Source organism: Lynx canadensis, chromosome Y, assembly GCF_007474595.2.
Source record: "Lynx canadensis isolate LIC74 chromosome Y, mLynCan4.pri.v2, whole genome shotgun sequence".
Lineage (NCBI taxonomy): Eukaryota > Metazoa > Chordata > Mammalia > Carnivora > Felidae > Lynx > Lynx canadensis.
In genome coordinates this window covers 1,581,485-1,591,683 of record NC_050200.1, presented here as the reverse complement: position 1 = coordinate 1,591,683, position 10,199 = coordinate 1,581,485, and the positions used below count along the sequence as shown (strand labels likewise).

At 35.0% G+C, this 10,199-nt stretch overlaps 1 long non-coding RNA gene across 1 annotated transcript; it reads right to left on the bottom strand.

The window, feature by feature from the left end:
- Positions 1–3,089: 3,089 nt before the first annotated feature.
- Positions 3,090–6,528, bottom strand: LOC115508112. Its single transcript, XR_003966936.1, has 2 exons — positions 5,819–6,528; positions 3,090–3,441 (listed from the first exon to the last, which is right to left on the bottom strand). It is a non-coding gene; the product is annotated as an uncharacterized LOC115508112 (long non-coding RNA).
- Positions 6,529–10,199: the final 3,671 nt, after the last annotated feature.

Sequence of the window (10,199 nt, the reverse complement as noted above, 5' to 3'; positions counted from 1 at the left end):
GAACACTTGAACATTCGTAGTCATTGTACAAAGGAAATTTAAGCAACTTAGAGAATTCCATCTTCAAGTTAAATCTGTGTTGAATTAGATGAGGTTGATAGCGCCTTAAATATTGTATTGAAATGAATACACATATAGAAGAACCTCAGATGCAAACAAAATAAATGGTAATTATATAACATGATATTTGACTATTTTATAATACAGAGTCCTGCATACCAAAATTGTGGAAGTTAAACAACATGCTATTAAACTACCAAAGGATTAGGGCACCTGAATGGTTCAGTCCACTGAGGCTCCAAGTTGGGCTTAGGTCATGATCTCAGGGTTAGTGGAATGAAGACCCACGTTGGCCTCAAGCACCACACCAGGCTTGCTGCTGTCAGGTAAGAGCTGCTTCAGACCCTCTGTTCCCCCTTCTCTCTGTCCCTCCCCCATGTGTGTGCACTCTCTAACAAAAATAATAAAAATAAACACTAAGAAAGTCATAATACTTCACACACACACACACACACACACACACACACACACACACACAAACGACCAAAGGATCAAAGTACAAATCACAACATAAAATACTTAATAACAAATTAAAGTGAAAATACAGCATACAAGCCGCAGCAAACTCAGTAAAAGGGGGAAAATTTAGTTGTAAATACTTAACATAATAAGCAGAAAAGGTCCATATCAATGATCTAATTTTATACGTTAACTAACCAGAAAAAGAAAAACCTAAAGCTACAAAGAAGAAAATAAACATTAGACGTTAAGTGAAAGAGAAAAAAACTAATAGAGAAAATCACTGAAACCAAAAGTTGGTTTTCAAAAAGATCAGCTGGGGCACCTGGGTAGCCTAGTCAGTTAATCATCTGAGTTGGGTTCAGGTCAAGATCTCACGGTTCATGCTGACAGCTCAGAGCCTGGACCCTGCTTCAGGATCTGCGTCTCCCTCTCTCTGCCCCTCCCCACCTTGTGCTCAGTGTCTCTCTCTCTCTCTCTCTCTCTCAAAAGTAAATAAACATTTTTTTTAAAGGTCAGTAAAGCTGACTAACCTTTAGCTGTATGGACTAAGAAAAAAGAACTAAGACTCAAATTTCTAAAGTCAGAAATAAAATGGGGAACTACTACTGAGCCTACAAAAATAAAAAGTATTATGTGAGTACTTTGAAGTTGTATGCTGACAATTTGTATAGTCTAGATGAAAGATAGGTTTATAAAACAAAATTCATCAAGAACACATCACAAAAAAATGGAAAACTCTTTCATGGAATCCTGTACCTGAGCTACAACTTTAATCCAACTAACAGTTTAATTATGATTCTGTATTCTTCAAGATGAAACATTAAGCTGGACTGTTCCTGACCGGCAAGCAAGAAAGTATGTATCACCAGAATCTTGGTCTTTTCAGGGTATAACAAAATCCTACAGACTGGATGGCTTATGACAGCAGAATTTTCTTTCTCACAGCTGTGAATACTGGAAGTCCAGGATGCACATGCCAGTCGTTCCTGTTTGTGTTCTGCTGAGCGCCTTCTGAAACTTTCTTTCTAACACTGACCCTAATTACCTCCTAAGGCCACTCTTCCTAATACCATCATCATCTTAACCATGTTAAGGTTTCAACAGAAGAATTTTAAGGATTGCACAATCAGACCATAACAACTAGCAAACACTAGCAAATATTAGTGTAATTTACATAAGGAAAATCTTTAGACAAACTATATTTGTTACAGGAACAAGTAAGAAAAAAGATGTTTTGAGTGGCTCTCTACTTAACACAAACTGCATCACATATGGAGGTGCTGACATTCCTGGCAGAATGTTGAGGAATATGTAAATTCAATAGCATCCTTTTATGTATAAACGGCTACATTTATCAGGCAAGTTTTGATTTACTTGGAAGACAATTCGTAACTCAATTCTTCAAAGATATTTTCTTTAAACTATTAAAAACAATTCCTCAGTCTCAGACACATTCCACCTAGATAAATGTTCAGGAACTTCACAGAAAAGAACCATGACCTACATTTGTGCATTTTCATTTCTTATTCTTAGATTTAACTATGTATGTATTCTGGCATCAGATTTGGCTCAAGTTGTAACATTTAGGAAGTAAAATTATGGCAAAGTGAGATGAAACAATATGAAAGTTTATTCTCCTCTCTATTTGTTAGATTTATAATGTTGAAACCAGGTGAAAGTGTATTTACTCATTGCTAAAAAATCCTCAGGAAAATAACTATGCTTTACAAACTACCCGATGAATCCTTTCCATTAATGTGGTGTAAGCTTTAACAGTGGTAGTGGTAACTAGCCTCGCTTTTAATTTCACCTTATTACAGTTGGTAACTCTGAAATAAACAGAAGGTCAAATAGAAAGATTACGGTCTAAACTCCTACTAAAATACACACAGAAGTTGCTACATAAAATAAAATCCAATAACAAAGCGAGGAAAAACACACTCAACAACACATTTTACTATATTTCTCAGTGGTGGTTCCCGTTACCCCAGCTAAGGGATAGTGTAAGAAAAACTTACCTTATGGAAGTTATTATAAAATTAGTTTTTCATTATACATTGTAATTTAATTGCTCATAAAGTCCAAAATTATGAGTTACAATGCATATGACTTTGACAATAAATCACATATGTTAACATAACCTTTCCTGTGTAAGAAATATCCTACTTATTCACAATCAGAGCTATCTTACTTGAAAAATTTTCTATAAATATTAAGTAAAAACACTACCAACTTATATGTCAATACTTCAAATATAAAGATAACCAGGTTTCCTAGCCCTGAATTTTTGCAACTACTAACATTACAAATTGAAAAATGTTATTTAAACTGGTGTCCTAAAACTGCAATTTGGAAACGCTTTTTCTTTTATGATGTGGCAACATAAAATGATGAAAGTAATGTGTAAGTTATCAAGCTTAGAATGAAAAATATATGCTACGTATGAAATAGCCCCCTTTCTTGACTTTAATGTGGACTTCCACCTTCCTTAAATTATATCAAAAATCTTACAGAACATCTAGGTAACTCGAATATACATAAAGATTCTGTTAACATACTAGCTGGAACATGGTTTACCGAAACCTATGATGGTAAGGCAATTTATTCAAAACACCTATTAACTAGAATAAAATAGTCACAGTGGAAAAGACATTTCTTCTTCGTTTCTCTCTACTGTTTAACAGCAGGTATTATAGTCTTTGCCCCCTAAGTTCCATTATATCCAAACAATAAAATTTCACTTAAATAATTCAGCTAAATCAGTTTTTAGAGAAATATAATACTTTTAAACAATGAAAATAAATCAGCATGTCTTAACCAAATACATTCATACTAAATGATGTTTTAGTCTTCTTTTAACAGGTGATAGCCAAAATCCAAATTGCAGAACAAACCTCAGAAACCATGTTCAATTTAGATCTGTAAGTGAAAAAAAACATGAAATCCACTGAAAACTAATTCTTATAATACAATAAATAGTCTACTGCATAATAAGGACCCTTTATACTATCTGCAAAATAAAGCCTTGGAATGAAAAATTTTATATACTAGGTATTTCTCAATTCCTGTCTGTTGCAGTCATTATGAACTCTCTGAGAATGTTATGTTATGCAAATTATTCTCAATGACATTTACAATCTCCTTCTTTATTTTCATGCTGGTGACTTGAGATCTTACATTTTGAGAGTGGGAACACTGTCACATGTGGAAGTATAAGCGCTTTAAAAATTAAATGATATTAAAAATTAAATTATAAGTACCTTAAAAATTAAAAATTAGGAAAGTCTGGTCCTAAGCCAAAATATCCTCTTCATGTTCACATACACTTCTACTTCAGCTCCTACCTAGCCTTTGAACCTAACTCAGCTGTCAAAAAGTTCATGTCTGTCCTTAATGCACAATGCAATTGTTACATTAAGTTTTGGCACAGAAAATAATCACCCTACTGTCAGAGGATTAATTTAGTCGTAAGAATACTCTGGCTCATGGTCCACAAATAAGGTACATAAAGAAAATTTTAACAATATTTGCTTCTTCATCCTTTTTTATTTCCTACTTCTAGGTATGTTTTAAAATGTATACAACTTTAAAAAAATTTTTAAACGTTTATTTATTATTGAGAGACAAAGAGAGAGCATGAGCAGGGGAGGAGCAGAGAGACAGGGAGACACAAAATCTGAGGCAGGCGCCAGGCTCTGAGCCATCAGCACAGAGCCCAATGTGGGGCTCGAACCCACGAACTGAGAGATCGGACGCATAAACAACTGAGCCACCCAGGTGCCCCTAAAATGTATACAACTTTCATTAAATAGTACTGTATGTTTAAAACTGCATAAATACATGGTAAAAAAAAAATCTGGTAAAAAGCTACACTGGAGGTATGTACTCAATTTTCTTCAATTCGTGGAATAATCTAAATGATTTGGAAATATATTAAAAAATAATATGGATCTGTAGCTGAATAGAAGGACTGGTCTGGTAGATCAAGTATAGAAGAATGTAAATTGTCTAATCTTGGTACTATATGTAAAGGCGTTCATTTCACTTCAAAAACTTCCAACTTCTCTGAATGTCTAAAAATGCTCTTAATAAAATAAAGGGCTTTGTTGGTGATTAAAAGATTTGGAAATCCCCGATCTAGATCAATGATTACCAACGTGACAGCAGCATCAGCATCATGTGTGGTGCTCGACTTACACTTACCAAAGACTGGCTTTGTATTTTTGAACAACTCTACTAATTGTGCTGCACAGTATTTGTCAGGAATAAATGCTCTACACATTTTTAAATTCCAAGTATTAAATCCAAGACTTAACACTAATATTTTTGGATTTGTGGTCTCTGAATTACTTTTTTATTGCAGAGGTATTAAAAAAGAAAAAAGTCTAAGCCTGATAGAAATCTAAGATATATCACCATCCCAATTATTTCATCCACACATGCCAAGAAACTCACGATGAATTTTATTTACATACAGTAACAGCAAAACAGTGAGACATTCATTACTTTTATGGCTCTAACTGCTTTATTACTAAGAGAAATAACCACGTTCCACAAAACACTGATACGTGGTAAAATTGTAATCCCAAATACGTAAGTTGACAACAGACCTCCGGTTTGAAGTATATTGCAATTTGTATATGTGCTGCCAAAGCGAGCACGGAGTATATTGCAATTTGAATGCTTGAGCAAGCTGGCTCAAACAAGACTCTTCTTTTTTTTTTTAATTTTTTTTTCAACATTTATTTATTTTTTGGGACAGAGAGAGGCAGAGCATGAACGGGGGAGGGGCAGAGAGAGAGGGAGACACAGAATCGGAAGCAGGCTCCAGGCTCTGAGCCATCAGCCCAGAGCCCGACGCGGGGCTCGAACTCACGGACCGCGAGATCGTGACCTGGCTGAAGTCGGACGCTTAACCGACTGCGCCACCCAGGCGCCCCACAAGACTCTTCTTTTTACATACTAGTATTTCATCTAGGAGAAGGTACATTCTCAAAACTGCTACATTTCTTAATAGTTACCTCTCATGAAAGCAAGTTATCATCATGAAGTATCTATGTTAGAGGAAATAATATTGCTCTTTTCAGAAAGAAATGCTTCAAAGGCCTGTAAGGTTTCTCAGAGAAAAGAAATGTTTAACTAGATGGTTTCAGAACATGAATGAACACTCAAATGAAAGGAGTGATCTCAACAAGATACCGAATTTAAGTGTTCAACATTCCCAGATTAAAGGTTTCTTTGTATGTAATTCATAAATAAAAGAAATAATGAACACAAGGTTTTATCCACTACTTACATCATCAATGTCTTCATCGTCATCTCCAATATCATCAAACTGGATTTCATCATTATCTCCAGGACCAAACGTATCTGTTTCATTGATTTTAGCTGAAGACAATAATTAATATACTCATATACATATATTCATGATGTTATTAGATAAACTGTCTATAAAAAGAAACAAGTCTGGGGCACTTGGGGGGCTCAGTTGGTTAAGCCTCTGACTCCTGATAAGAGCTTAGCTCTTGATACTGTGGTTGTGAGATGAAGCCCCAGTGGGATTTTCCAACTCCCCCTCTCTCAACACTCCCCCTGCTTACACATAAATACAGAAAAAAAAAAAAAAAAGAAAAGAAAAAAATAAAAAAAGAAGCAGCAGCCTGATATAAAATACAAACTATATTAGAAAAAGATTCTTAGAAGTGGTATTTCAATTCAACCAACATTTCATTACACGAAAAATACTGCTAACTTGTGTGGAACAACCCATCACACAGAGAAAATCCACAATGAAATAAGAAGTTCAATGCTAAGTCATTACAATGAAGGGTGTATGTGTGTACTTTTATCTTCTTCAAAACTGTAGAGTAAATAAAGTAGGCAGGATCTAATTACACTTAGTAGTTATATATTTCCCAAGTATGCTTCAAGGAGCTTTTCTGTGTTTTATTTTTCAAGGAGTTTGAAACAGGCTAGGAGCTTACTGTCAGCATACATAAAGTTCTCCTAAGAACAGCTAGTCTCTCAACTTACCAAACCTGTCAAAGAGTTAATTAAATCATTTTTATCCCTAAACAATAAGAGTTTAGCACTTTTAAAATGCAAATAATTTCATCAGAAATTTCAGGCTTATGGAAAATTCTTGCGTTTTCATGATAAAATTCAATAGAGTAAAACATATAAAAGAAAATAGCTCCCAAGTGAAAACTGAGCTTAGCAAAAAGTTTGTTTTCTCTTTGATAGTATGATATCAAAAGAGAAACAGAGAGAGACAGAAGGTGTAATATGATCCTTTTTAGATCAAACACTGCACTTCAAACCGAAAAGTAGTATAATTATGTAAGAATCAACATATGTTTCTATATTTAGTCTTTCCTGGGAGAGCTAACTAACCCAATCAGAGAAGCAAAAAGAAAACAGAACTAGAAACAACTTTAAGGCACACCAAGCTCACCAACATTCACATAATAAAGGTCCCAGAGGAGAAGATATTGAGAAAGGGGCAGAAAACATATGGAAGAAACAACAGCTCCAAACTTCCCAAACCTGGGGAAGGATGCAGACAACCAGATACAGAAAGCCTGCAGTGTTCCAAGTAACAATTCAAAGAGACCCATCCGATAAACATAAATAAACTTTCAAATTAAAGACAAGGAGAGAGTCTAAAAGCAACAAGAGAAAAAACAAACAACAAACAAACAAAACACCCTGTATGTACAAGGGAATCCCCATGAAACGATCAGCAGACATTTCAGCAGAAACTGTGTGTAGGCTAGAGCGAAGCGGCACAATGTATTTACAAAGTAATGAGAGAGGAAAAACAATTCATGAATACAAAAGATACAAATTGTCACAGTACACGCGTAAAACAATGAAAAGATTAAATATACAGTATAAGATTATACAGTATATACAGTAAAAGATTAAAATATACAGTATAAAAATGAGTTCCCAGTTAGGTTGTTACCAACCCAAAACAGAAGCTTACCAAATAGTAGATAATATAAATAAGATAAGGATCCAAACATGTGTAACAAAGCCATCAAATCACAAAGGAACAAAGCAAGATTGGAAGAAAGGAACAAGGTAATTCGTGGTAACAGTCAGAATACAATTAACTAAATGGCAGTTACGTACATATGTAAAACAAGTACTTTAAAAGTAAAGCACTAAGTTCTCTAATCAAAAGACATAAAATGGCTGAATGAATTTAAAAAAAAAAAAAGACTTAACTATCTGCTGCCTACAAGACACCTGTGTAACACTAAGGTGCACAGGAGTGAAAATGGAGGGAAGAAAAAATTACATGAAATGGAAACCAAAGAGAGCTAGGGTAGCTATACTTATTTCAGACAAAATAGACTTTAAAGTAACCTCCAATGAGTCAAGATCACCCATACAGAAAATCAGTCTATGGATTTGAACAAATTAGACCACAAGGACTTAGCAGGCATATACAAGCAGCAAAATGCACATTCTTCTCAAGTGCACATGGAATATTCTCCAGGATAGATCTTATGACAGGCCCCATAAAAAGTGTCCATATATTTAGAAGACTGAAATCATATCAAGCATCATTTCCAAAAGATATGGTATGAAACAAGAAAGCAGTAACAAGAAAAATTTAGGAAAATTCACAAATGTGTGGAGATTAAACATCACAAAGTGAAAAACCAATGGAAATCTAAACAAACAAAATAGAAATCTAAAGAAATTTAAAAAAATCTACTGACAAATTACAGTGGATAAACAACATACCAAAATTTGATGCAGCAAAAACATTCCTAATAGGGAAGTTCATAGTAATAAATACCTATACCAAGACACAGAGCCCAAATGAACCACCTACTTTATACCTCAAGGAACTAGGGAAAAAAGGAATAAACAAAGCCCAAAGTTAGTAGAAGGAAGGAAATAACGCAGATCAGAGTGGACTAAAAGGAATAGAGACTACAAAGGCAGCAGAAAAGATTAGGGACAGCTAATGTTCTTAAAAAAAAAAAAGGCAAATTTAGCTACACTAACCAAGTACACTGCAGAACTCAAATAAAATCAGACACGAAGGAGACATTACAACACATACCACAGAATACAAAGGATTATGAGACTATCATGCACAATTGTAGAGCAAAAGAATAGGTCAACCTAGAAGAAATGGATAAATTCCTAGAAAAGATAACCCACGAGCACAATGATAAAGGAACAGAAAATATGAAAACACAAATTTCAAATAATAAGACTGACTCGGTTATTAACAATTTCTCCACAAACTAAACTCTAGGACCCATGGCTTCAACGTTGAATTCAATCCAAATTTCAGAAAATTAACACTATACCTCAACCTCTTTCAAAAAAAAAAAAAAAAACCGATGAGAGAACATTTCCAATCTCATTTTCATGAGGCAAAGTCTTACTGTGACAGCAAAACTAGACAAGGACACACAGGGAAGGAAATCACAGGCCAATATCCCTGAGGAACAGAGATGCAAAACTCCTCAACAAAATATTAACGAACCAAATTCAACGATACAATCAACGAAACATACACTATGATCAAGTGGGATTTATTCCAAGAATACAAGGATGGTTCGACATTCACAAATCAAAGCTACACTACGATAATAAAATAAAGGATAAAAATCGTGTGATCATCACAATAAATGCAGAAACATCAACATCCATTTATGAGATAAACACTCCTGACAAAGCGGTTTGCAGGAAAGACACCTCATTGCGATGAAGACCATATATGACAAGCCCACACCTAACACCATAGCCCAAGGTGGAAAGCTGACAGCTCTTCGTCTAAGATCTGGAAAAAGACAAGGATGCCCACTCTCACCACTTTTAACTCTATAGACTATCAGAAATCCTGGACAAGCAATTAGACAAGAAAACAAATAATAATAAAATAATCCAAATTGGAAAGGAAAAAGTAAGGATCTCTAATTATAGATGACATTATATCATATGTATAGAGAAGCCTAATGAGTCCACCAGCAAACTTCTAGCACTAATACCTGAATCAGTAAAGTTACAAACTGTGAAATTAGTACACCAAAATCAGCTGCGTTTCTCTCTATCCAAGGAGGAATTGGGAAAACAATCCCTTTTATAGTTACACTGAAAATAATAAAATATCTGAGAATAAATTTAAACAAGGAGATGAAAGACCTGCACTGAAAACTAAAAGACACCAATGGAAAAAAAATGAATAAGATACAAATAAATGGAAAGAGATTCCATGCTCATGAGGGTAGAAGAATTAACATTTTTAAAAATTATGTTTATTTATTTTTGTGTGTGAGAGGGAGAGAGACAGGGCGTGAGCAGGGGAGGGGCAGAGGGAGAGGGAGGCACAGATTCTGAAGCAGGCTCCAGGCTCCGAGCTGTGAGCACAGAGCTGGACACGGGGCTCAAACTCATACACACCGCGAGATCACGACCTGAGCTGCAGTCAGATGCTTAACCGACTGAGCCACCCCGGTGCCCCAAGAATGAACATTTTTAGGATGTTCATACTAGTCAAGGTAATCTACCAAGTCATGCGATTCCCATCCAAATTCCAGTGGAACAACAACAGAAACAGTACAAGCCTAAAATACACACAGAACCAGAGAACCACTATGGTGATTATTTTCGAGGTTTCTCAGAAAATGAAAGGTAGTAGAACTTGC